This window comes from Sturnira hondurensis, unplaced genomic scaffold, assembly GCF_014824575.4.
Source record: "Sturnira hondurensis isolate 20B ecotype Veracruz unplaced genomic scaffold, ASM1482457v3 Scaffold0006413, whole genome shotgun sequence".
In the NCBI taxonomy this organism is placed as follows: domain Eukaryota; kingdom Metazoa; phylum Chordata; class Mammalia; order Chiroptera; family Phyllostomidae; genus Sturnira; species Sturnira hondurensis.
Window position 1 is genome coordinate 27,887,510 of NW_028079044.1, and position 27,833 is coordinate 27,915,342.

The 27,833-nt window shown below is 43.7% G+C and overlaps 1 long non-coding RNA gene across 1 annotated transcript; it reads right to left on the bottom strand.

Moving 5' to 3' along the window:
* Positions 1-279: 279 nt before the first annotated feature.
* LOC118988921 (uncharacterized) lies at positions 280-27,650 on the bottom strand. The gene is made up of 3 exons (XR_005066873.1): positions 27,577-27,650; positions 22,258-22,413; positions 280-451 (listed from the first exon to the last, which is right to left on the bottom strand). It is a non-coding gene; the product is annotated as an uncharacterized LOC118988921 (long non-coding RNA).
* Between the last annotated feature and the right edge of the window lie 183 nt (positions 27,651-27,833).

Sequence of the window (27,833 nt, forward strand, 5' to 3'; positions counted from 1 at the left end):
CAGGTCTTCTCTGAGCCCCTGTCTAAAATAACATATCCCCAGCCCTGGCTGGTGTGGCTCAGTGGATTGAGTGCAGGCCTGTGAACCACACGATCACGGTTCGATTCCCAGTCAGGGCACATGCCTGGGTTGCAGGCCAGTTCTCGGTTCCCAGCAGGAGACGCACGAGAGGCAACCATACATTGATATCTCTCTGTCTCTCCTTCCCTTCCCCTCTAAGATAAATAAATAAATAAATATAAAAATAAAATAAAATAACATATCCTCGGTCCATCATCTCTGTGACCATCACTCTGCCTTATTTGTCTTCATAGCACTCTGACCATCTGACATATTACATGTTTATACGTTTGTTTATCACTTACCCCCCACACTCAGTATAACACCCACATGAGCCAAAACTTTATTATGTTTGTTGCTATATCCCCACATCTAGAGTACGGGTTAGTACCTGTCAGAGACAAAATAAATATTTTTAAGTGAACAAAATTGTATATGAGTAGCCCCCAAGGAGTCTTATGCAGCCAGTATGGTAAACAACTACTAGTGTAGCTAATATAAAGTAAATTCTAAAATATTAAAATATGGATTGGTGTGGCATTTTTCTCAATTATCACTGCTTCATCGACACCTAGGGAACAGATACTGCACAAGTGTACGCTTTTGAAGCTATGCTGTCCATTGGCAGGAGGGAGGGCACCTGCTGCGGGCACACCAGGGAGCAGAGCTACTGCTCATCTTGTTCCCTGTCTGGTTCACTCTCCGAGGCAACAACACCCCCCCCCCCACCCGGGCCTCATCTGGACGGGGACAAGCCTGCTCCCCCAGCCCCTGGGGAGGGAGTTGTGTGATTCCTCACAGCGCCACAGAGAGCTTGAAGAATCCAGAACTTGCTGAGTGCTACTCTCTTTGGTCATGAAATCTTTCTTTTCTGGTTTTAATTTTCTAATCTGATAGTCTTAGAATTTAAATGACATATTAGAAGTAGCACAGCAAAGAACAGAATCATGCTGAAGGGACAGTCAGGGGGATGACCACATAAATCATACTTTCCATGTAATTAGAGCCTTATCATTTTGGAAAGGCTTCACGCATCTATCCCACCTTCAGCCCCTCCGCAGCCCCGTGATTAGAGGCAGTGGCAGCATCCAGGCTCTCGTTTTGTAGGTGAGGAAATTGAGTCTCATAAAAGTTGGTTCTTTCTGACTAAAAAACAAGCCAAAGGGGCTTTGGAGAGGAGCTTACTAAGCACCTCTCCAAAGAAGTCACACAGGTGGCAAATAAGCATACAGAAAGATGCTCCACATCCTACAGGCATCAGGACAATGTAAATTAAAACAATGAGATACCCCTACACGCCTATCGGAATGGCCGGAATCCGGAACACTGACCCCAAACACTGGCCAGGACGTGGAGCAGTAAGAACTCTCAGTCACCGCTGGTGGCAATGCCAAGTAATACAGCCACTTTGGAAAACAGTCCAGTGGATTCTTACAAAGCCAAATATGTTATTATCATACAATACAGCAATCATACTCCTGGGTATTTTTCCAAAGGTATTCAAAACTTATCTCCACACAGAACTGTGCACAAATGAGTATAGCAGTTTTATTCACAACTACCAAAACTGGGAAGCAATGAAGCTGTCCTTCAGTGGGTGAATGGATAAAGAAACGGCAGTACATCCAAACAATGAAATATTATTCAGCACTGAAAAAAACAAGCTGTCAAGTCGTGAAAATACACGGAGGAATCTTAAATGCGTAGCATGAAATCAAAGAAGCCAAAGTAAAAAGCTGCATCCTATATGATTCCAATTATATGACATTCTGAAAAATGCAAAACTATGAAAACAGTAACAAGAAGAGTGTGGCCAAGAGTTGTGGGGGAGAGAGGGGTGGGCGAATGGGCAAAGCACAGAGGATTTTGGGGACAGTAAGATTAGTCTGTGCGATACTATAACGGTGGACACATGTAACCCATAGAATGTACAGTACCTGGGGTGAACCCTGATGTAATTACAAACTTCAGGTGATCCTGGTGTGTGAGTGTAGGCCCGTCAACTGTGATAAATGTGCCACTCTGTAGGGAGGGAGGGGCTGTACCTGTGTTAGGTGTAGGACTGTATGGGAACTCTCTGTACCTTCCCCTTAGTATTGCTCTAAACCTAAACTTATTTAAAAACAACCGCTGATTCCAACTGACTCCCTTGAAAAATGTTAAATTCCATATCATCTCATTATATGCCCATCACAAACAAATCCTGACCTGCTCTTCCAGGCTCACTGTTGTAGCCTTACTCCATTCAACCTACGTGACATTCGCCCCATGGTGTCCCTGGACTTCTCTGTGCTTTTGGATACAATATTCTCCCTGCATGTGGTAATCATACCTGTCTTTTCTATCTGACATACTTATACTCACCTATACCAGTAGGTATAAGTTAGGTTGTTCTATAGAAATAAACAATCAACTGTCAGTGACATAAAACTAAAAGTTCACTTTTCACTTACTCTATATGCCCATCATGAGTCAGCTTGGGAATACTCTGATTCCTCCTTACTCCAGAACCCAAGCTTATAACACAGCCCCCATTTGGATTGCTGTCAGACACTGAGGCGGAAAAAAAAAAGAGAGGGAAGGGAGGGAAAGAAGGGGGGAGGAAGGGAGGAATCAAAAGAGGGAGAGAGGGAAGGAAGGAAGGGAATTTTGCGTTGATTTTTAAAGCTTCTATTCAGAAATAACACACATCAACTCCAATCACTTTCATTTGCCAAGCAAGTTATATGCTTGGGTTCAGGCATGTAGTCAGCAGATAACTGAATTTAGTTAGGTTTGGGATAGGCCAGGAAGTGGGACAGAGGGAGAGAGCCAAGGGAGGAATGTTAAAATTCTGGACCTTGGAGTCTAAGAAGTGGATAAGAAGTGAGGTCATAATGGGGTGTTGGACAGTGGGGGGGTCAATGAATTGGAGACCCCTGTAAGACTGAAGATGAATGGTCTCTGGAGGAATCCCATGTTTATTGAAAAAGACATATGTAAACAGGTTTGGAGGGCACGATTCAACCTACAACAACTATCTACTATTCCTCTTGTTTATTGATTTTTATTTTCCCACAACCAAACTATTTTAATTTTCATCAAAGCAAGGACTTTGTCTTTTTTTACCATTATATCAAGGCTGGAACAGAGCTCAAAACATAGTAGATGCTCGCTAAAAAGCTGAAAATGAATGAATGAACAAACAGTGGGTGTCTTCCATCTTCACAATATTCCTGAGAAAAGTTAATAAGTGACCCAGTCACCTTGCCATAATACATAACTTCCAAAGATGATACATATACTTTCTTCTCTCCTGTATGCCCGAGCTTTTCTGCCATTGAGAAGTGGAGTTGATTTTTCCTTCTTTTAAATCTAAGCATACCCTATCCCAGGACTGCTCTGATCAACACAATGCAGTAGAAATACATTCTGGAACCTCTCAGCCCATACTTAAGACTAGAAGCTTCTATCTCCTTCCTCTTAGAACTCAGCTCCCATACTCAGTGTAGAAACACGCCACATGGAGAGGCTGTACAGAGGATACCAGGTCCTCCGTTCGACCCTCCAGCTAAGCTCCCAGCTGATGACCAACACCATCTGCCCATCACGTGAATGAATTGCAGCCCAGTCTCACTTCTTAAACATTCCAGCCCAGTCTCACTTCTGCAGCCCAGATAACATCACATGGAACAAAACAACCTCCCAGCAAAGACCAATCAACCAACAAAATCACAAAAAATAATACAATGGTGGCTGTCTTAAGCCACTAAGTTTGGAGGTGATCTGTTCCACAGTGATAGATAACTGAAACAGAGGCTGGCAACCAGTCATGTGATGCTGCTGTGAGAAACTCCTAAAACTTGTAGGATTGGTTTTGGAATCAGAAGGTGGGTGGAGGCCTGAAGACTCTCAAGAAGACTACTGTGAAGGCTGGCAGAGCAGTGAGGTTAACAGGATACAATTTATAAACCATGACAAACTGTGAGGGAGAAACATTGATCAGTTGCCTTCCACACATGCCGTGACCAGGGATGGAACCCACAACGTAGGCTCAGAGTTTGACTACTCCTGGCCAAGATGGAGGTGTAGGGAGATACGTTCCACTTCCTTACACAACCAAAAGAAGGATGACAACCAACTTAAAAACAAAAAACAACCAGAACTGCCAGAAAATCAAACTGTATGGAAGCCCAATAACCAAGGAGTTGAAGAAGAGACATTCATCCAGATTGGTGCACCAAGACAAAGAACTATGGCCCAAATGAAAGAACAGATCAAAACTCCAGAAAAAGAACCAAGCAACAAGGAGAGAGTCAACCTATCAGATGCAGAGTTCAAAACACTGATAATCAGGATGCTCACAGAAATGACTGAGTACAGTCATAAAATGACGGAAGAAGTGAAGGCTATACAAGTGAAATAAAGAAAAATATAGAGGAAAGCAACAGTGAAGGGAAGGAAACTGGGACTCAAATCAACAATTTGGAACTAAAGGAAGAGATAAACATTCAACCAGAGCAGAATGAAGAAACAAGAATTATAAAAAATGAGGAGAGGCTTAGGAACCTGTGGGACAACTTCAAACATTCCAACATCTGAATCATAGGGGTGCCACAAGGAGAAGAGGAAAAGCAAGAAATTGAAAAGTTTTTGAAAAGTGATGAAAGGAAACTTCCCCAATCTGGTAAAGGAAATAGACATAAAAGCCCAGGAAGCTCAGAGAGTGCCAAACAAGTTGGACCCAAGGAGGAACACACCAAGACACATCATAATTAAGTTACCCAACATTAAAGATGAGGAGGGAATCTTAAAAGCAGCAAGAGAAAAGGAGACATTTACCTACAAAGGACTTTCCTATCAGCTGATTTCTCAAGAGAAACCTTACAGGAAAGAAGGGGCTGGAAAGAAGTATTCAAAGTAATGAAAAGCAAGGACCTACAACCTAAACTACTCTATCCAGAAAAGCTATCACTTAGAATGGAAGGTCAGATAAAGTGCTTCCCAGAAAAGGTCAAGTTAAAGAAGTTCAGTATCACCAAGCCCTTATTATATAAAATGTTAATGGAACTTATCTAAGAAAAAGAAAAAGATCAAAACTATGTATAGTAAAATGACAACAAACTCACAATTATCAACAACTGAAACAAAACCCAAAAACATAGCAAACAACTAGAACAGAAACAGAATCACAAAAAATGGATATCACATGGAAGATTATCAGCAAGGAACGCGAGGGGAGAGAATGGAGAATAGGGAATAAGAAGCATAAATGTTTGGTATAAAATAGACAGGGGGAGGTTAAGAATAGTATAGGAAATGGAGAAGCCAAAGAACTTATACGCACAACCCATAGACCTAAGTTGGGGAGCAGGTGATGCTGGAGGGAGCAGGGTGCAGGGCAGAGGGGGATAAAAGGGGGGGGAGTGGGACAACTGTAACAGCATAATCAATAAAATATACTTTAAAAAACCAGGAGAAATGTTACTGTGATGACACCACAAGTAGAAAGGGTACCCATGAACTTGTAGATCTGGTGAGCCAATTTCCAGGAAAAATGAAATNGGGTGCAGGGCAGAGGGGGATAAAAGGGGGGGGGAGTGGGACAACTGTAACAGCATAATCAATAAAATATACTTTAAAAAACCAGGAGAAATGTTACTGTGATGACACCACAAGTAGAAAGGGTACCCATGAACTTGTAGATCTGGTGAGCCAATTTCCAGGAAAAATGAAATTACCAATTGGCTTCTTTTAACTGTCTATGCTATGATAAAATACAGGAATAAAGAAATAAACTAAATAAGGAACTACTTTATCAGAATTTTAAGGAAACAAAGGGTCAGGAAAGTCTTCCAGGCAGCAAAATGTTCTCAATGTAAGAAATGGCCTTAAGGCGAAGATTCAATCTGGCACCACCAGGAAAACATAGCTGCAGTATGAACTTCAGATCAAAGATTTATGTGGATGCCTCAGAGACCCTTAAGCCAAACAAAAATACTTGTAAAAATCTCAAGGGCATGACTGTAGCCCCCCAACAATGCAGTTTCTAGGGGTTCTCAGGCTGCTATTCCACAGCACCTTAAAGCAACTTTGATGATATTGTAAACCTAGTAAACAAGCCCAAAATAAATAATAAGGTTAGCAATCCAGTGTGAATTTGGTTTCAGGGAAACATATTGTTGATAATACTGTAAAATTCTTTCAGCCTTTCTAGAAAGCAGTCTGGCAATAGATAACAAAATATTTGTGTCTTTTTTTTCCAAGCAATTCATCTTTAGGGATATTGACCTAAAGGAATGACCCCAAAAAGATAATGTTAAAAGCTATTGGTTTAAATGAACCTTCATGGCCACATTATTTATAATAAGGATAAACTGGAAACAGCTCAAATGTCTAAAAATAGAGATACGGATGAGCAAACTCTGGCATATTTTTATGAGGAACTGCTCTGTAATCATTAAAAAGACAAGTTTATGGATTGTGTTGACTCAAAGTTATGTGGGCTTAAAATATTATTAATAAGAGAGCAAAGTACAAAATGGTAACTACAAAGCTATTTCAACTTAATACAAATAAATACTGTCAAAATATTTTTAATAAAATAAAGAAAATGTGCATTGTAACAATTGAATGTTTAGTACATTTTTTAATTATAGTGCTTATCACCCTAGTTTGAAAGGGTAAAGTGGATACTTCTGGGAATTACTAGAAAGGACTTAAGGGAAGTCAGGACATACATGTATTTATACATATGAGATGTTTATTAATTAAGAGACATTGGCAGGTGCCTACATTGTACTCAGCCCTGAGTTAGGCACAGCAAACAGAACAAAGGAAAAGTAAGATATGGTCCCTGGAATTAACACACATTCAAGAAACAAAAAGAACACAACAAAGTATATATAGGTGAAATTTTTTGTTCAATTCTGTACAAAAGACCAATGGGTTTTTTTTTTAATCATGTGTGTTTTTAGAAGCTCTAAGTTTTACAAACACTTGCTAGAGTTATGTGAGCATTTTGCAAATAAAATTAGGCTTTAGATAATTTTGTGAAATTGTGGATTTTTAATTATTTATTTGAAAATGCTGATTTTTAACTATTGTTTTTGTTTGAGAATGTTCTTTTAAAATATTTGAACACTGTGGCGAAAAAATAAGAAAGTTCAAAAGCATGTCACCTAAAATGAATCCTAATCCTGAGAAATAATCATTGTTAACATTTATAAACATCATTTTAGACAGGTTCATTTAGTCAGGGTTCAACCAGAGGAGCAGAACCAGTAGGAGGTATGTGTGCATGGATGTATGGAAAACAATTGGTTTGCACAATGGTGGGAGCGGACTAGACAAGTTCAATGTCAATAGGACAGACCACCTGGAGGGACACAACAGAGCTTGGGGACACGAGCTAAAGCAGCTGTACAGAAGTGCCATTTCTTCTCCCTCCGGGAAACCTCAGCTCTGGCACTCAACGGAATCAGGCCCACCCAGATAATCTGAGAAAGTCTCCCTTATGTAAAGCCAGCTGATCATGGAGTTTCCTCATATCCAAAAATTACCCTTCACAACGACACCTAGGTTAGTGTTTGAGTAAATAACGGAAATTTATCCCAGTCAAGTTGACATGTCAAAAAGACCATCACGGTCTACCCTACATCAACGTGGCACTCACACACATCTCCTTAAAGCATACTTAATCTCCAAATAAAGACAATAACGAGTCATATTTCTGCTTAACATGATACAACCATCTTGTGTACAACTAAAAGTTTGCTAACCCTTTTCCAGAAAAGAAAGCAAAGTCTTTAGGTATTGTTCACTTCTCTCCTTTGAAGGGACTTCTATTTTGGTAGTTAATACGAGGTCTGTCTGGAACAAGTTCAGCCATTGTTAATATAAGGAGAACTGTCTGTGCCACATTGATGTAACCTGGCAGCCAAAGACAGTGGACCGGAATGGGCATGCATGATCAATGATGACTTCAGTGAGGGCCACAGACACCCCAGTTGAGTGAGCATGTGTACTGTGTGGTCATCAAATACAATATGACTGAATGAGCAGAGCAACAAATCTGCGTCAAATTTTGCGTTAAGCTTGAACACACCTACATAGAAACTCTTAAGATCATTCAGAAGGCCACAGCTATGGGCAAGTGGTGATTGGCAGCTTCATCATGACAACATGCCTGCTCGTGCATCATGTGTCATGTAGAGTTTTTATTGCAAAACATGAAACCAACCAGGTGATTCAGTCCCCCTATGGCCCAGATTTGGTGCCGTGAGACTTCCTGCTTTTTCCAAAACTAAAATCACCTTTGAAAGGGAAGAAATTTCAGGCCATTGGTGATATTCAAGAAAATATGATGGAGCAGCTGATGGCAACTGGGAGAACTGTGTGAGGTCCTGAGGTGCCCACTTTGAAGGGGACTAAGGAGTCATTGTAATATGTATGATGTTTCTGGTATCTTGTATCTTCTTCAATAAAGGTCTCTATTTCTCATATTACATGGCTAGATACCTTCCGAACAGACTTCACATTTTAATATACAAGCTAAAAGCAATACAGTATTAAAATGCTATTAAAACTATGACCTGTATACTTCAGGGATTAAATATTTCTGGAGATCTTTCTCAATATGTGCACAGAGGGAATAAATTGCCTGCCAGTCTCCCCTCCCCACTCCCATCCAATGTAAATAACGGAGAAGATTCCAACAGTGGTCCTATCTCAGAAAGAAGAGCAGGTTCACACTTCTGACAATGGTCCAAGCCTTAGGTTGGCTCTTGAAGTGGTTGCTGAACTGTATAGGTGATGTGGCAGAGAAGATGAGGGAAGACATATTGATGAAGCTAACACTAGCCAGAGGACTAAGACATTTTTGCCTCTTGTCATCTTGTTAGTTAACACATGGTGCTTAGCAGTCCTCATTATTTATGTTTCTTGCTCCTCTCCAGGCTCTTCAGTCCCTGGGTTAAGCCCAAAGAACAAAGTGCAAAGCTCAATAGAACATCTTCCACCTTCCTAGGTACTCACAGCACATCTCGCCACACCCAGCAGCTCTGCTGGCTGAAGGCACTTTAGCAAGGCCTGTGCAGTATCCATCATTCTACAAGACATCTATTAACACCTTTCATGGATGGGGCCAAGTCCATCGTACTGCTAGGTGGTTATCTGAGAGGCTGTTCTGAAGCCTTTCTCTCCAGGGAGCTGAGAAATGATTAGCTATCATCACTTTTCTCTGTCCTCTCTCAGTGCCCTCCCCTTACCTTCCTCAGCCAGCTAGTCTGAGGCAGGCGGGGAGGGAGGGGGCAGTCCGGAAACCATACACAGGGAACTGTCGAATGAGCTAATTGTGCATTTTTAATTGAGGGTGCTATGCTTGAGATTTTGTTTTTTATTCACCCAGCATTCACTTTTGTGATACAAAATATGGTACAAGAGCAGATCACTACCCCTGTCCCTTTAAGCTGTGTTCTGGCTCTGATGGGCCAGCTAAGCACAGGAAGAATTAATGAGATTTGCATCATGAGAAACTACATGACAAAATCTTAACCAGGTACCATTTGGTAGAAAAAAAGGAAAGGAGAGAGAATTCGTGTGGCAATACGGTGGGAAGGGGTAGGAAAGGGTCAAGCCTCCAGGCTTAACAGGCCCTATTTCCTAGTATTTACTTCCTACTCATCGCTTTAAATATCTACCCTTTTGTGTTTCTGCACCCTTGTAATCACTTCTTGTCCATGGGAATTGTATTGTGAATTCACACCTTAAATTCCTTATTTCTGTGACTGGGTAGGTGAGCTCATAGGACCTAAAAGATCAACCTGCATAGAAGAGATGGGGGATAGAGGGGAAATGGGGCCCATGGGAGGTTCTCCCGGAGAAAGGGAAAGCTGACGCTTAGCACCAGGAAAGGCCTAAAGAAGGGCTGAATGCTCAACACCTGAGTTAGGTTAGCGAGTGGGGTCCTTCATTGAGGCCTTGATTGCACGCTGGTCCCAAGGAAGCAGTGGGGCACTATGTTCAAGGTCAAGTTATGGGCAGCAGAATCAGTCCTGTGATTGGTCTGGTTTGCTTCAGAATCACCTGAGGTAGGGCTTCTAAACTTTCCACACTCAGACAAAAACACACACACAAAGTGATTTTGGAATGAACCCTGGTACAGGAGAGAAAGATTTAAAAAGCTCCTTAGGTGATTCTGCTATATGCCCTGATCCACACCTGGCATTTCTCTGGCTTAACGTGAAAAGCCACAGGAAACTCTACTTCTCACCCACAGAAGCTGCTTCCCTCGATGAGCCATTTATGGCAGTAAGCATGACTCAGACTGGTTAAGACTAGGGAAGGTAGTGGCTCACTTTAGTGTGGTTTCAGGTGCAACGTGATCTAGGACTCAAAGGGGACATGGTTCCCATTCCCCCCACTTCCTTTGTCTTAGCTCCAACTCTGACCCCACGTGGTTGTAGGTAGTGAAGCAGTTCCCACAACTGCCTCCTCTCTCATGTCCAACCAACACAAGGAGAGCTCCGGAGAGCCACTTTCCCAGGATTCCTGGTGACTGTGTCATTGGCTTATTCCCGAAAGAATCGCTGTGGCTAAGAAACTGTGATAGGCTGATTAGCCAACCAAGGCCATTTCTGAACGTCAGGTTTGAAGTCAATTTCATCCATACCACAAAGCTGGAAATGGAAGAAGTGATTTCCCAAAGGAAATTTGGAATGTTTTTGTCAGAAGGACATATGCTGGGCATTAACCCACTGGTAACCACCTCACTCCTATTACGCAGCCAACCGAAGCAAACGTCTCAGGAATCGCTCTGAGCATTTAAGGACTGACCTCACCTGGCTGTTTTGGAGAGCGCACCGCCATTCCTCAAACCTATCAGTCTAAGGCTCACAGAAAACAAGTGTCAAGGAAGCTCGTTTCTGACCTCAAGCAGCCTACAATTTAGTCAACAAACATGTTTTCACTTTAAAAACAAAGGAAAGATGATCCATTTAACTGGACATTCCCTTTCTTGAAATTCAACTCTTAATGACCCAGCAAAGTTCTTAAAGTGTTTCTTTTTAAGTCACTCATTTTCTTCAACCAGGCATTGAATATCATTCATTTCAAATTTTCCCTGTGAGATGGCCACCTGTTAAAATTGTGTGAGCCATCCCCAGACCCACCTGATGCACTCAGTTTCATCGGGGGATGTCTAGCAATGAGAGGAAAGAGCAACAGGTAAGGTGGCAGAAGACCCGGTTTCTATCCACTTCTCTGCCATTACTGCTGCTGATGCTAAGTTAGCGGTTTTGTTCCCTAAATAGGTAAGGACTCTTTAAACTTTACAACAACTTGGAAATCAGGGGGCTACTGTTCCTCTTAAGTAAATAACCTTTTCCAGTTTACATTTAAAGGGGCTACTCCCATAAAGAAACTCCTGCTTTTAGAAAAATAAAGATAGTCATCAAGGGATAGCTGTTGTGCACCCATGAGATGCAGGCACAGGGCGGGGCTCTAGAAATGGAAGCTGCAAGAGCCCAACTCCCATTCTGAATGAATTTCCATGTTAGAGAGCCAGACAGGTAAATAAACAATTATAATGCAATGTGCTCCGTGCTGTAGCTGAGATATGCATAGGCTGCTATTAGAATTGAAAGGCTGCACATCAGTCTCAATGGTTGAGGATGAGTGTGTCATGTGAACAAGGCAGACAAGAAAGGTGTTTGGGGTTAGAGAGCATTTCAGGCAGAGGGAGAAGCACATGATGAAGCGCAGTGCATATGATCCATATTCTGTTTGTCTCTTCACTCCTGTCCACCCTACTCTGTGCACTGGGGCTGGCTTCTTCAAAATGTGTGTTCAGAGGGACTTCCGCCAAGATGGAGGCATAGGTGGAAACACTCTGCCTTCTCCCACAACCAAGTTTGAATACAACAAAGGTTTAGTAAACAAAGACGCAGCCAAAAAACAGAAAATTGAACTATACGGAAGTCTGACAACAACAAACCTTTCAACCAGAACCAGTAAGAGGGACAGAGCCAGCAGCGGAGCAGGGTCAGGCAGGAAGGATCCCCCGACCCCAGGCGCCCAGGCAGCCATGGACGGATCCCAGGTGTGGGGTAGCAACGGGCAGACCCAGTGAGGGCGCAAGGTGGCAGGCGGACCTCGGTCACACATTCGCACACAGATAAACTAGCGAAGGAGTGAGCAGTGAGACAGGCCCCAGCGGTGGACCCAGTGAGGGTGTAAGGCAGCAGGCTGACCACGGTCACACATTCTCGCGCAGTGAGACAGACCGCTCAGGCCCCAGCAGCGGGAAGCAGCAGAGGGGGCCGCCATTGCTCCCTTTTGACCCCACCCCCACATACAGTGTCACAACCCAGTGACTGAGTTGCCCCACCCTGGCGAACACCTAGGGCTCCGCTCCTCATAGGCAACAGGCAAGAACAGACCAAAACAGGGCTCAAGAACCCAAAGCCCCAGGGCCAATAACTCTAAGTGACCAAGAAATAGTGAATCTCTCAGATGCACAGTTCAAAATACTGGTGATCAGGATGCTCACAGAACTGGTTGATTTTAGTCACAAATTAGAGGATCATTTGAAGGCTAAACTAATTGAAATGAAGGGAAATGCATAGGACACCAATAGTGATGGAAAGGAAACAGGGACTCAAATCAAGGGAGTGGACCAGAAGGAAGGAAGAAACGACCAAACAGAAAAATGTGAAGAAACAAGAATTCAAAAAAATGAGGAGAGGCTTAGGAACCTCCAGGACATCTTTAAATGTTCCAACATCTGAATTATAGGGGTACCAGAAGGGTAAAAGAAACAGCCATGAGTGGAAAACTTATTTGAACAAATAATAAAGGAGAATTTCCCCAAGCTGGCAAAAGAAATAGACTTCCAGGAAATCCAGGAAGCTCAGAGAGTCCCAAAGAAGGTGGACCCAAGAAGGAACACACCAAGGCACATCATAATTACATTAGCCAAGATTAAAATGAAGGGGAGAATCCTAGAAGCAGCAAGAGATAAGGGGACAGTCACCTACAAAGGAGTTCCTATCAGACTGTCAGCTGATTTCTCAAAAGAGACCCTACAGGCAAGAAGGGGCTGGAAAGAAGTATTCCAAGTCATGAAATCCAAAGACCTACAGCCAAGATTGCTTTATCCAGCAAAGCTTTCATTTAGAATGGAAGGACAGATAAAGTGCTTCTCAGATAAGATCAAATTCAAGGAGTTCATCATCACCAAGCCCTTATTATATGAAATGTTAAAGGGACTTACCTAAGAAAAAGAAGATAAAAAAATATGAACAGTGAAAGGACAGCAAACTCACAGTTATTAACAACCACACCTAAAACAAAAGCAAACTAAGAGGACAGCTAGATCAGGAGTGGTACCATAGAAATGAAGATCACTTGGAGGGTTAGCAACAGGGGAGTGGGAGGAGGAGAAGGGAGGAGAAGGTACAGAAAATAAGTAGCATAGACAATAGGTAGAAAATAGATAGAGGGGAGGGCAAGAATAGTAGGGGAAATATAGAATCTAAAGAACTTGAGACACGGGGTCATAAACTAAAGGGGGGAATGGTGGGGGAGGGGGTGTGCAGGGTGGAGGGGAATGAAGGGGGGAATAGAACAACTGTAATGGCATAATCAATAAAATATATTTTAAAAAATCAAATAAATAAAAATAAATAAATACAATCTTAAAAAAAAATGTGTCTCCAGGGCTCTCTTGCCTTCCAGCTTCTAATTGGGTTCAGCCAAGGGGCTGGCACCAGGTGGAGAATAGAGGGAAGTGGGAGACAAAGTTCAGATAATTATCTCCCCAGCTCCCTCCCTGCCTGGCAGGGAGGAGTCCACAGCCCCAACTCCCCAGGATGACCCACCTCTCTTGAGGTCCTGGGAACAGCCCCCTCACATTGCCCTTCAGGCCAAGAACTGATAATTAATGGCCTTCCATTCTTGTTTCCCTAAGCTCTGCCCACACCTTTGTACATAGCCTACTAAACTCTTCAGTTACCCCTTTTGTGTGTATTATCTGTTTCCTGCCAGGACCTGACACACGTGTGGATTATGCAAAAATTGCAGGGCTGAAACAGGGTGTTTATGTCTGTACGTGGTGAACGTGACGGAGACAGAAAGTTGGAGGAAACCGGGTCCTTGGGGGACCTAGATTCTCTGTAAAGAGTGAGTGTAGATTTTATCTTGAAGATAATGGGAAGCCATTTCCTAAATCATTAGGTTTTTAAAAAGTCATTTGTCATCATTATGGGTAATATATGCAATATGCCTAATTCAAAAGCAGCTACTTGCATGCTACTAGGTCTTAGTAGAAATAAAGTGTCTCATTTTAATAGGGATGGAGCATGGAACATCAGATGGCCATGCAGCTAAGCTGCCCCTCACAACGTAGCTTCTGGCAAAGGAGAGAGATCCATCTTAAGGCAAAAGTGGTGTAGCCAGGGTCAGGCACCAGCAGGGCCAGAGGGTACAAGCAAGCAGCAGATGCAGAAGACCCAGAATCCCTCAATTTCAGTTCATATCTGAGGCTACAAGGGGGAGCGGTAGAGCTCATTATCAGCAGAAAGAGGAGGAAAGTAGGCTGATCTTGGTTCATGGCTGAGTTGGCTCATGCTATGGCCTGAATTTTGTCCCCCTCAAAAGTGTATGCTGAAACCCCACCCCCCAGTGTGATGATATTTAGAGATAGGTCTTTGTAGCATAATTAAATGTAGATGACTATGAGGTCAGGGTCCCCATAATGGGGTTAGTGTCTTTATAAGAAGAGAGATACCAGGCAGCTTTCTCTCTCTCTCTCTCTCTCTCTCTCTCTCTCTCTTCTCCGCCCCCCCCCCCTACCATGTGAGGACACAGTGAGAAGGTAACTATCTGAAAGCCAGGAAGACCACCTTCATCAGGACATGACCATACTAACAAACTGGTCTCAAACTTCCAGCCTCCAACACTATAATAAATTCACATTGTTCAAGCCACCCAGTTTGTAGCATTTTGTTATAGCAGCCCAAGCAGACTAGTCCAGCTTGGTGTGTTGACATGAACCTGCTGCTGATTCCACCGCTTGGCCATGGCTCTGAAGGGATAGGAAATCCTCCCAAAACACAGAGATGCAGACAGCACACCAAGTCACCCACTGTGTGGGGGGGAAATGGCCTGAGAGGGAATATACATGGACTCACAGAAAGTGGCAATGGCCTGGCAGAGAACTAAAAAAGGAAAGATTGGAATATCAGGCTCAAAAATATCTCAGAAAAAGACATATGGAAGAATGGTAGTGGGCAAAGATATCAATGTTTCACATGCTAACCCCTGACAGATTGTCCCTGATGGAAGAGGGGCTAAACAACCCAGTAGACAGAGTGATTGGTCAGGTGTCATCAGCCAGCCCCTAATTTCACCCGCTTCACTGCTGGCACATTGGGCTCATGAATGACAGCCACAGTGGCAGGGATGGAGGTGACACCCAGCAGCGTGGACTTCTACTCACCAAAGCTGATCTAGCTACTGCCACTGTTGAATGTCCAATGTGCCAGCAACAGAGCTTAGCTCCTGGGTGTGACACCATCTCTCATGGAGACTGACTATTTTTACCCCGAAAGAGGCAGCCATGTATTTCAACTGAGATAGAAGTTTGCCCTTCCTTTCTTCAGGGCCTTGGCCCAGAATCACCAACCAAGGACTTAGAGGATGTTTGATTCGCCTACACAGAACACCACAAAACACCACCTCCAAATGAAGGACTCACACTCCAGGAAAGAAGGTGGAGCCATGAGAGCATGATCTCAGCATCCATTGGCCCTATGACATTGCCCGCCGTTAGAAGCCACCGGCCTGATGGTGGCAAATGGGCTCTTAGGGACATGTGAGGTGCCAACTCAGAGATGATAAAATGAAAGGACTGGGTGCCATTTCAAATCCATGGCCATGACATGGAGCTGTGTACCAGTTGGTAGAATACAGGGGTTCAGGAGACCAAGGGATTTCCACTCATCAAAATACAAGATCAACAAGAATCCTGTGAAAGCTATTCCAAGGTGGGTCAAACTTCCTCCAAGAAGAAAGTCAATATGAATGGTGCAAAGGTGTGTTGCAATGAATCTACCCAGAGCTGCTCTCTGGAGTCAATGCACTCGTTGCCCCAGCTGCTAGTATCAGCCACTGATGACTCAGCTGATATTAGAGACACACAGTGTCTCTCACTGTGTCTCTTCAGCCACAGGGCTTTGCCTTGCCCAAGGCTATGCCCCTTCTGAGAGAGCAACCTGCAGACATGACTGGTCGATGCAACAATAGAAAGGCCAGGCCTCCTCACCTCCATGTGGACAACTATGAAGGGCTTTCCTATCTCCAGCATTCCTCAAAGGATGAGCTAACGTCTCAGTTGTTACCACATTGTTTGATAGCTTCTCACTTTAACCAATCTTGCCTTCCTTATGCCCTTACAAGTAAATGTCCCAATGCCACTCCCCCAAAACATCCTTTGGCATTTAGATCTCTCAGAATCTGTTTCCAAGGGAACATACTATTAAATCTTAAGCTTCATTCATTCTAACAAAGTAAACAGAATGGAAAAGAAAGCAAGGATTACTTTAATTTTAGGTTATACTGGGTGCAATTAGATTTTCATTTTGAATTTAGACAACTCCATTGTTTTTTTTAAAAAGCAAATGTTGCACATAGTCATAGGAATTCTCACAGCCTCCTCCACCAGCTCCTCCTTGGCATGTTAGGCACCCACAACTATTGTTTAAGCCACCCAATTTATGGTGCTTTGTTATGGTAACCTATGTAAACTAATACAAAGAGCCAAGAAACTGGTCTGGGCTATCAGGAATATTTCCTATGGAAAAGAAAGCTTAGTTCCAGCCAAAAGGAGAGAAAAGAAGGTTGAGTATTTTGTAACCCACATGGGTTTTATTATATACATTCAAAGTCTACTGCTTAGCACCACTCATGATAGGCTAAGTTATATATGCTGTGGTAATAAATGGTTCTAAGCACCTCAGTGACTTACAACAACAAAGATTTGTTCCTTTTTTATTCTACTTGTCCAGCCAGGGTCAGCTGCTGCTCTGACCCAATTAATTTCACTTTGGGACTCAGGCTAATGGACAAGTTGCACTGTGGCGTTGTGAACCACACACGCTGGCTCTTGCAGCTTCTGCTCAGAAGTGGCCCACATTGTATTGGCTGAAGCAAGTCACGTGGCCACTTCTGAGTTCAACAGGGCAGGGATGTATAATCTTCCCATAAACATACGATAGAGAGAAAGAACAAAATTACGGGAAACAGTAGTATACCCCACCATAGTGAGTTGGCTCCATCTGCTCCTTAAAAATTGGCTCATATACTCAGAAATTCGGCCAAAGTGGCCCTGCAACTATAATGTTTTTTGCATTTTATATTCGTGGGACTTAAAGATTAACAATATATGACATTTAATGTAAAGGTAACATGTATTTTGGATGCGTGGTAGACATCCTATGATCTTTCTCATCAAAGAACATTCTTTTATTGTTTTAGCATGTGATAAACATATTTCTATTTCTAACCATCAGAAAATTAGAATCTTGAAATCTGAAATATAAGAGGACAAATGAGATAGATATACATAGTTTTCCTGTATTCCTGTAGTATCTCTGTAATCAAAAATACGTGAAAGGATGTGGAAAAGAGAGGGAGGGGAGGAAAGAAAGGGAGGAAGGAATGAAGAGAAAAATAGAGGGTGACAGGGGAAGAGAAACAGAAAGAGAGAGCTAGAAATTCAGTACCATGTCTAACACTGGAAGGTCCTAATGTAACTTGTTAGTTCTGTAAGGAGCCACCATGGACAGTTCCCACAGTGGGCCTCTGCTGCAGAGAAAGCGATCACGCATTTCTAACTGTTGGGAGGTATGAAGTTCTGGGGTAAACAACTAGGCTTTATCATTTTTTGAAGTAAGAGAATCATTTGATCCATGAATATTGACTCACAGGACCTACTAATCCAAAAATACTTGGGATAACAACTGGGTACCTCCCTATTTTTCTTGTCTAACCTTAGGCTGTACACCTGAAACTAATACAAAATAATATTGAATGTAAGCTGTAATTGAAAAATAACATTTTTAAAAACAAGGTATTTCCAAGTCATAAGCATTTTGGCAGGCTTACAAATAGCTCTGTATCTTGAGGTGTCAGAGAAATGCCTGAAAAGTAATACTGACAAGGCAGAGGAAAACAAAAAGATCTTTGTCAGTGATCCTGTCTTGGCTGTGTCCCCAGAATCAAGATGTGAGATTCAGCCCTGTGAGCAGCTCAAAAACTGATCCAAGTTTGGGGAGCCGTGTGACTTGTTCTAGCAAAGTCAGTGGTCTTTGGAGTGGAGCATACCTGAGTCTGAATCCTGTCTCTGCTATTCACCAGCCATGTGACCTTGAACAACCTAGAGCCTTGGATTCTTCACCTATAAATGGGGATGATATTAGCACTTACCCTTCTGATTGCAGGGAAGATGAAATGAGATGATACTCTTGGAACGTGGTAAACCCTATAAGTATAGCCATCATCATCGGTCACCAACATCATCAGCTTCATCTTCTTCCTCTTCATCATCGTCATGATGAGCCAATCCACAGAAAAGAACAGGGAGGTACAACTGTAGCTCAATCATGAAACATTCCAGAGGCTGGGGAGATAATGTTTGCTTTCACAAATATATTCATATTGTGATCACACAGTCTAGATTTATGATTTAGAAAACATTGTGATAATTTACATTAATTAACTGATTAATGCCTGAATGTTTTATTTATAAGGATTGAGAAACTTGGGGATATAATAATCCTAATTGTTTTTCCCATTAAATTTAGCAGCAGCCACAGCACCACAAATGTCTTCGTAATTAAACTACTTACATTCTCATTAAGAAGTCTCTGGAATTTGTGATTTAATGACTTGAAATAATTTCTCTGTCCTCAGTCAGAAAGAGAAAGCATCTGCTTTCTAATAATAATATTGTAAAAAAAATCACCGCAGAAATCAGTAATTTGGTATTTCCTCCTTGGATAAATTTGTAAAATTTTATAACTTTGTAGTGTTTCCTCAAGGGAAAAGTCAAATTTAAATCCATCAAAAATTGTTGGCTTCTGAACTTAACTTCTACCAAGCTATTTTATTTGCATAATGACCCCAAAGCACAAGAGTAATGATACTAGTAATTCAAATGTGCCAAAGAGAAGCCATAAACTGCTTCCTTTAACTGAAAAGGTGTGTACACATAGGCAAAAGTATAGTATGCATTTTACCCTTGAACAATGTTGGGGTTAAGGGCACCAACTTCCTGTGCAGTGAAAAATCCAGGTATAACTAGAGCATGCCCTCTGTATACAGATTCCCAACCACGGAGTTGACCATTGACCAACGTGGGCTTGAACTATGTGGGGCAGTTGAAAAAAATTTGCATATAAGTGGACATGTGTAATTCAAACCTATGTTGTTCAAGGGCCAACTGAACATAGGGTTCAGTACTATCTATGGTTTGGGGCATCCACTGGGGTTCTTGGAATGCATAACTCATGGATAAGGGTGGGGGGAGTACACTGGTATGGGGGTAGACTTCTCAGCCAAGAATTTTATGACCAGAAAAAATATGTTTCAAAAATAGAGGTCAAATAAAGACTTTATTTCAGATAAAATCTGTCTGAATGCTATATACTCAAAAATAAAGGAAAAACAACCCTGCTCTCAAAAAATCAGGGAGCCTAATCAGGGAGATATACTGGTGAAAGAATTTCACTCAAATGGTGTAAGTGGTAGGAAAGACAGGAAGTTTGATTTGAATGATCTCTGGGCTGTGGGGCACCCAGTGAGCAGATGGAAATGTGGGTCTGGAGTTTGGGCAAGAGGAAGAGGATCTGGAAGTCGCGGGCATGTGATCAGCAGTTAATGCCGTGGAAACACAGGAAATCACTCTGCAAAAGGATGTAGTGATAGAAGAGAAAGAGCGTGGTTCAAAGATGGCATGGAGAACACAAATGCTAAAAAATACAAAGAGGAAGTCCTGTGCTGGGCTTTATTTTCATCTGCTTTCTTAAAAGGACCATGAGCCAAGGAATCGGGGGAGAGAACAGGTGAGAGGGAGAGGAAGAACAAATACTGGTTGCCCTCTCAGCACTCCCCAAGTATCATCTTATTCAATCCTCACAGAAGCCCCACCAGGCAGCTGCTTCTATTCTAGATAACACATGCGGAAAGGAGGCCCAGAGGTTAAATAGTGACCTCAGTGTCACACAGCAGTGAGTGGTAGAGCCGGGACCCCCAGCCTGATGTCCAGCTCAAACATCGTCTTCTTCCCACTATACTGCACTATTTCCAAAGAAAGGAGGGAATAGGCACCACTGCAGTCATAAGCACTTAGCCTTCAACTACAGTGGAGTCTAAAACCTAAAGGAGCAACAGAGGCTGTGTGAGAAGGGGAAGAGATTAGTAGTACAAAGTGGTAGTTACGGAACAGTCACGGGGATGCAAAGCACAGCATAGGGAACACCGTCAGGAACATTGTCATAACTATGTGTGGTGCCAGATGGGTACTAGATTTATCAGCTGATCATGCCAGAAGTTATATAAATATCTAATCGCTGGGTTGTATACCTGAAACTAATATAACACTGTATGTATGTCAGCTGTAATTGAAAAACAAAAAGTTATGTTTAATTTTTTTTCCAAAAAGTTATGTTTTAAAAAAGAAAACCTGTATTGCTACATTTCCAGAGAAGATAAACATGCCAACAGACCAATGAGGGGTCCAGACACTTAAACTGTTGGAATATGACCAGAAGGGTCGGAATAAAAGTGCAGATTCCTAGTCAGTAGGTCTGTGTGTGATCGAAGATTCTACATGGCTAGCAAGCTCCCAGGAGATGTCTGCAGTGCTGGGTTGAGGACCTCAGAATAGCAAGAATATGGGCAGTGAGGGGTCAGAGCTGGTTGAGAGGCAAGTCTTCACTCAGCAGGACAGCAGGGCCTGCGCAGTCAAGAAGGTGAGAGAAACCGGAAAGAGCTAGGATACCACTGCAGACATTCACCGCATGGTCAAGTGGCCAAGGCAGGCTCTACCAGAGCAGAGCATCTCTACAAGGGTACCCCAAGATGCTGACCCCTTGATTGTCAAGTGGCTGGAGCCCCGAGCTGGTCACCCCCACCCCCTGAAGCCTCCACTGAGGCTCAAAACCATGCCAGTTTGTCATGGTGGGAAACCAAAACATCCCTTTCTTGGTGTGCTGTGATGGGCAAAGGTTAGGAAACACTGCTTTCAAGGTCTGGAGGCTGAAGATTAAGGTTTGAAAAGCAGGTGCCTAAGAAAAAGTCTCAGAGGCCATGCAGAGGACAAAACATGGAAGAAAATGCGAGGAGAAACAAGCCCAGCATGGGAAAGCACAGAGGCCAAAAGAGGTGAGGCCTTGCCCTGACTGGTGTGGCTCAGTGGGTTGGGCGTTGCCCCACAGACTGAAAGGTCGCCCATTCGATTCCCAGTCAGGGCACACACCTGGGTTGTACACCAGGTCCCTGGTTAGGGGCATTGCAAGAGGCAACAGATCAATGTTCTCCCTCTCATCGGAGTTTCTCTCACTCCCTTTCTCCCTTCCTTCTTCTCTCTCTAAAAATAAATAAATAAAATCTTCAAAAAATAAAATAAAAGAGGCAAGGCCAGATGGCTGCGTGAGAATTCTCTGTAGCATGGGACCGAGGACACTCAGCAGTCTGAGAGGTAAAGATCAATGTGAAATTCTAGCGATGAACACAGGCTGGGACCAGAAGGACAGGATCGGAACACGTGGGCTGGAATCAGATTTGAGATCAGCAACTCATGGCTAGAAGACTTTGCCAGTATCTTCAGAAGGAACTGGAATTTAAGCAAGAACACTCCTGTACTGCGTGTTTTTTTTTTATTCAGTATCGAAAGTCATGTGAATCCTCTTTTTTTAGCAGACCGTGTATCATTCATCCATAGTTATGTCTGTGTTCTCAGCTAGTTCCTTTTGTTGTTTCCAAAAATGGGAATGTTTTCAGATTACAGAATGTCTTCAGATATTGTAAACTGGTCCTGGGTAGTAAACCAAACCCTGGCAAACCCAACCAACTTAATGTCTTCGGTGAGGAGTCTTCATCTTAATGTCTTAGGTGAGGAGTCCCCTTAAATCTGTTAGCCACATACCCAATATTCACAAGGGATCTCAGTGCATGGTCTCCAGAAACAAAAGAACTCTGCAGTCCAGCTCTCCTTTCCGATCCTCCCCTTTCTCTGTTCACACCTTACAGAGATTCAGCTTGGGACCCTCTGAGACCCCATTTCCACAAGAGGCAGGCACCTTCTGGTCCCATCTGTAATGAAGTGATTTGTTCCATCAATTCAGTAATTGTACCAGAGCTAAATAACCAAGTGTGGAATACATCAAGTTTAAAAGCACCCTGTGATTGAGAGACACATACCTCCAAGGCATTTGGCTATGAGATGAAAGTGAATTCTTAACATTATATTTTTAAATATTTTCTTCAACATTTTGAGAAATGTCACTCAAACTCTCCCTACTAGCAACAGAACTATGCCTCCAAATTGTCTCTTCTCAGGAGGCCCGAATGTCAGACAAAGACCCCCAAAGATACCCTCTGTGCTCACAATCCCATGGCCAACCTTCCTGGGGGGAAACTGAGTTCGCAGAGCAAAACTGCCAACAGTTCTTAATTTCCAGGATGTTGTCTGGGCAGGAAGGCCATCTCTATGGCTACCAGATCCCTGACGACACCACAGACCACGGACTGGCAAACCTGAAGTCAAGGTTTCCGTGCCCCTGCCCTGCAGGGCTCTGGTGAACTAGGGATTCCAGCACGTACCTCATTTCCAGGATGTCCTAGTTCAGTGCAGACTTCAACCTGTAGTCTGGCTCCTTGAAGAACTCGTGGGCTGGGGGACTTGTCAGTGTGCTTATTCGCTGCTGCCAGTCTCAAAAGTGGCAGAAGTTCCACCTGGCCGCCAGGTAAAGACTTGTCCTTATTAAACAGAAACTTCTCATTCGAGGGCATCTGTAACTCCCCATAGAATTGCCTTTTGATTAGAATGAGGTCAGTAGTGAAAGGATCCTTAAACAAATGGATTAGGCAGAGAAGCAAGTGCCATTGCTTTGCTCTGAGGGTTGGATGGAGAAAATGTGCCAAGTGGCCCAGCAAACAACCATCAGTGATGGTGGGAATTTCTGTACAGTCATTCCCATAAGCTCATAAGAGAGGACTAAATGTTTAAGAAGCTGAGCCTCCAAGATTTCAGGGCCCAGAACCAACACTGTGGTGTTCAGGGAGGTGACAGACAAGAGGGAGCTACCCAGAAAACAGCGTTACCAAACTGAGCAAGCTAGTATCTGCCTATTTGGGGAAAACTCAGAACCCAGGAAGGGGTGGGAAGAGGAAGGAGAAAGAAAGGCTGAAGAGTGAGCTGGGCAGAGCCCCAGGGGCACCTAAGGGGCTGGGCAGGGGACCTGGGGCAGCAGTCCCAGTAGGAGGTCCTTGCCAAAAGGCCAAGCTAAGGGAGGGGTGGCATTTTACGTCTGATTGCCTTGTTGTTAACACTCCCTGCTATTATTTAGCTACTATTCCAACATCTCCTGATGTGGATAAATTGCTGGTTTTATTCCACTCCATAGTCCACTGGTTCTCAAACTTTCGTCTGCAAAAGAATCACCTGGAGGGCTTTTAAAACACAGCTGTGTGGGCCCCAGCCCAGGGTTCCTGACTCAGCCTGGGGCAGGGCCAGAGAGCTGGCCTCCCATGTTCCCGAGTGATGCTGCCGCTGGTCCAGGGACCACACTTTAAGCACCATCCTACCCTTAACAGGTAAAAAGAAGAAGATGGAAGGAAGCTGGAGACAGAAAAAGGAGACAGAAAGGGGCCTGGAAAGAGGCACTGTGTGACAGTGCGGGTAGGGCAGTCCACTCTGTGGATACTTGTGATTTCAGTGGCCAAGGAAAACTTAAAAATTATTTTTTAAATTTTTTTATTTAATTATTGTTCAAGTACAGTTTTCCGTCCCCCACTCCCATCCCAGCCCACCCCCCGGTGCTCCCCACCTCCCTCCCATTTCCACCCCCCTCCACCTTAGTAATTGTCCATGTGTCCTTTATACTAGTTTCTGTGAATCCTTCCCCTTTTCCCCTGAAATTCTCTCCCCTCTCCCCTCTGGCCCCTGTCAGCCTGTTCTGAATGTCAGTGTCTTTGGTCATATTTTGCTTGCTTGTTTTGTTGTTTAGGTTCCTGTTAAAGGTGAGATCATATGGTATTTGTCTTTTACCGCCCGGCTTATTTCACTCAGCATAATGCTTTCCAGTTCTATGCAGCAGAAAGAAAGAAGGAGCTACTACCCTTTGCAACATCATGGATGGAACTGGAACTTTAAAGTTTTTAAATATCTACCTACATGGAAAATTATCATCTGCAAAAAAAGAAGATAGTTTTACTTCTTCTTTTCCAATGTGGAATGCCTCTCTTTTTTTCTTGCCTAACTGCTCTGGCTAGGACATCCAGTTCTCAGTTGAAGAGCAGGGGCGAGAGCAAGCAGCCTCGTCTTGTGCCTGAGCTTGGGGAAAAGCTTTCTACTGAGTGCGAGGTTCGCTGTGGGAAAACGCCTTCTGAGAAATTTCAGAGCATGCAGAGAGGTGAGAGGGGGTGAAAGGTGGGGATGGCCTGTAATTCATTCCTGTTACTCCATTTTGCCCCTGGCCAGCCTGGGCTGAAAATTTTAAAGTCCTAGTTACCAAACAGGGTTTCAAGTTAACACTGATGACTGAGGTCTAGTTCTGCTCACTGCTCCACCTTGCAACAGCTGGGGGGCCTCGAGCAAGGCTCTGGCTGTTCTGAACCTTCATCTCCTTCTCCATAAAATAAGCCGGCAAGTAGCACTAGGCGATCCTGCAAGTAACACAGCCTTAAGGGCAGCCTGGCCTGACCGTGGGAAAATCAACTATCATTTTAAACTGGTTAACAGTTCAGTGGTCTTCCTGTTCTGCCCAGATCCGGGTTCCTCGTACGTTATACTACAACTTCTTTAAACTCCCATTTTATGGGTTGGAAAACTCGGATTCACAGGGGTTTAACCACTCACCCAAGGTCACATGGCTAATATGCGGTAGAGCCAAGATTTTTCTTATGTGTCTAAAGTATTTTATCTTTCCACTTTACTGCTCTCTGTGACACCCACCACAGGACTCCCACCACAGGACTCCCATTTTTACTAAGAACCTTGCTCTGTGTCAAGTGCACCTGCAACACCTCCACCTGAGCTTCTGCCCCGCCTCCCCCTCTGTCCTCCATTATGGCACTCTCGACCAAGAAGGGGACACTGATCACCTGCCTGCGCCCTCCCACCCTGGCCACGGGGCATGATTGCGCTTCCCACAGCCTCCCATGCGTGAAAGGTACGGGCTACAGGGTGGAACAAGCCCTGTAGTTTATTCCTGTCACGGGAAAGTTGAATATTAGCTAAACCACAATAGGAAGCCAGCCATTCGAGAGTAATGCAATCAAACATGTGACGCAGTCCAAACATACCTGCAGAAGGGAAAAGGGGGTCCCAGCTGACTCTGAATCGGAAGGAATTGCTGAGCATTTTGTATTCCAGGCGTGAGCACTTCATGTATTATTTCCAGGACAAAGGTTCTGGGTTTAACATTAAGTCTGCCTAACTTGGTCTTAGCTACAAGGCAGTAGGACAGAGACCCCACCCACTCTGACCCCTCCTCAGGAAGGAACGTGCTGGGGTCAGTCCTGAGGGAGAAGCAGGCAGGGCTGCCCAACAGCAGAACTCAGGAATACCTTCTTCCAGGACCTTGCTGCCATGTTTTTTTTGGGGGGTGGGGCCAGGCAGGGGACAGCAGGGTGGAGCCTTGAGTATTTTATCTTTCCACTTTACTGCTCTCTGTGACTCCCACCACAGGACTCACATTTTAGCTGACTGACTGCTCAGGGTTGCACTGTGTCCCCTGCCAAACCCTGGAAAAGCCAGGCTGAACTCGGGCTGAGTGGGAAGGAACATTTGTGAGGGACGTCTGAATAGCTAAGAAATGAACCTGGTGTTTCCCATTTTAAAATGGCTTGTAAATGATGTCATCAGAGTGGGAATATCAAAACCACCCTGTGGTGAAGGAATGCAGGACGAGTGGGGAGGGATAATAATCTCATGCTGACTTGTTAAAAAAAAAAGGAGAGGTTGTTTCAATTAAGATGCACTTGTTATAAGTAAAAGAAGCCACGAGTAAGAATAGCTTAGGTAATCTTGGTACTTATCATCTCACAGAACAGAAAACGGGAGGTAGGAGTTTCCAAGGCTGATCCAGCCATGTAACAGTATCTTCAAAACTCAGGCTTTTTTCCCCTGTTATCTCTGTCATCATCGGTATTTTGCTTTTTTGTTCTTCCTCATGCCTGCTGCCTCATGATCACAAGATGGCTGCCACTGTTCCAAGATTACGTCCTCACACCATTGGTTGAAGTCAGGGCACAGAGGAGTATTCCCCTCAGAGATTTTCTTTTCACAAGCCTCCTCTTGGAGAGCAAAACCACTTCTCCATAAGGTTATGTCTCTCTCATTGGTCAGACAGGGCCGCTTAGCCACTGCTTGCTACAGAGAAGGCAGAGAAAGCCAGTATGTGGCTTCCCCAACACCCATCCCTGGAAGTGGGCAAGGGCTGGGAATGGCTTTGGAGCAGACAGCTAAGAGTAGCTGCCACAGAGATAAACAGAAGTGTGGCCAAAAAAATAAAAATGAAAACAAAAATGCCTCCCCAAAGGCCAAAGAAAAGGTTTCAGAATGTATCTATATAGTTTTAGTAAAAAGAAAGTTTTGTATGTAAACATCTCTTATATAAAAGGAAAAAAAGGAAACAAGTCAGGCTGTATATGCACATAGAGTTTTTTTTAAAGTAGCAGGACAACTTCAGAATTCTGCATTTTTCTGACCTAAATTATCCCAGGGGAGAATGATGGACGTGCATAAAGTTATATATGTAAAGTGCGTAAGTATATAAATCGATGTTCCCTATTGACGCTTATAATGGCAAGAAGTCGGAACAACTGAGCACACCTGCTCCATGCTGCTCCTCCAGGCACCAAGGTCAATTACAAGTTGGCCTGGAAAGAAGAACAGACACCTTCCCTCTGTGTTACCCCTACTGTGGTCTGTGTCTCGACACAGGCGAGGTTCTGTAAACCCACTCCTTCAAGGTCGGCTTTCACTCTTGTTTCACCTGAGAGGATTTGTGGAATGACCTCCCTGCTACATTCTGAATCTCTGCCCCTTCCCATCACTTGGCTCAAGCCCGTCAGATCTGTCCTCTTCTTGTCCCAGGGTTGCTTCTCTCCCAGGAGACCCCACTCAAAGAAACTTCAGGTGGGCTGCCACACAAGCTTTCTCCATGTACCCAGCCATGCCTGCATCCCAGTGGTGGGGCTTAGGCTCACATAGAGGCCCCTAGTGTGAATGATAACCCACCTGCATCCCACCTGGTGCAAGGAGGGCCTTTAGTTAAGGTAGAGGAGCAGCAAGCCTGCGCATCAGGCTTTTGGTCCAGGCAAGGGATCAGAAGGATGAGATCTGGGACTGAGGGTTCCCCTTAGAGCAGCGATCAAAGCAGCAACTGCTGAGGCGCCAACTGAGCAGCTGCTTTGCTCAGTGTAGAACAAAATGGCAATTATTCACTATTAGGACTCGTGATTCGTTCATTAGCTTTAAAAGGGAACAGCAACAAAGGATGTTAAAC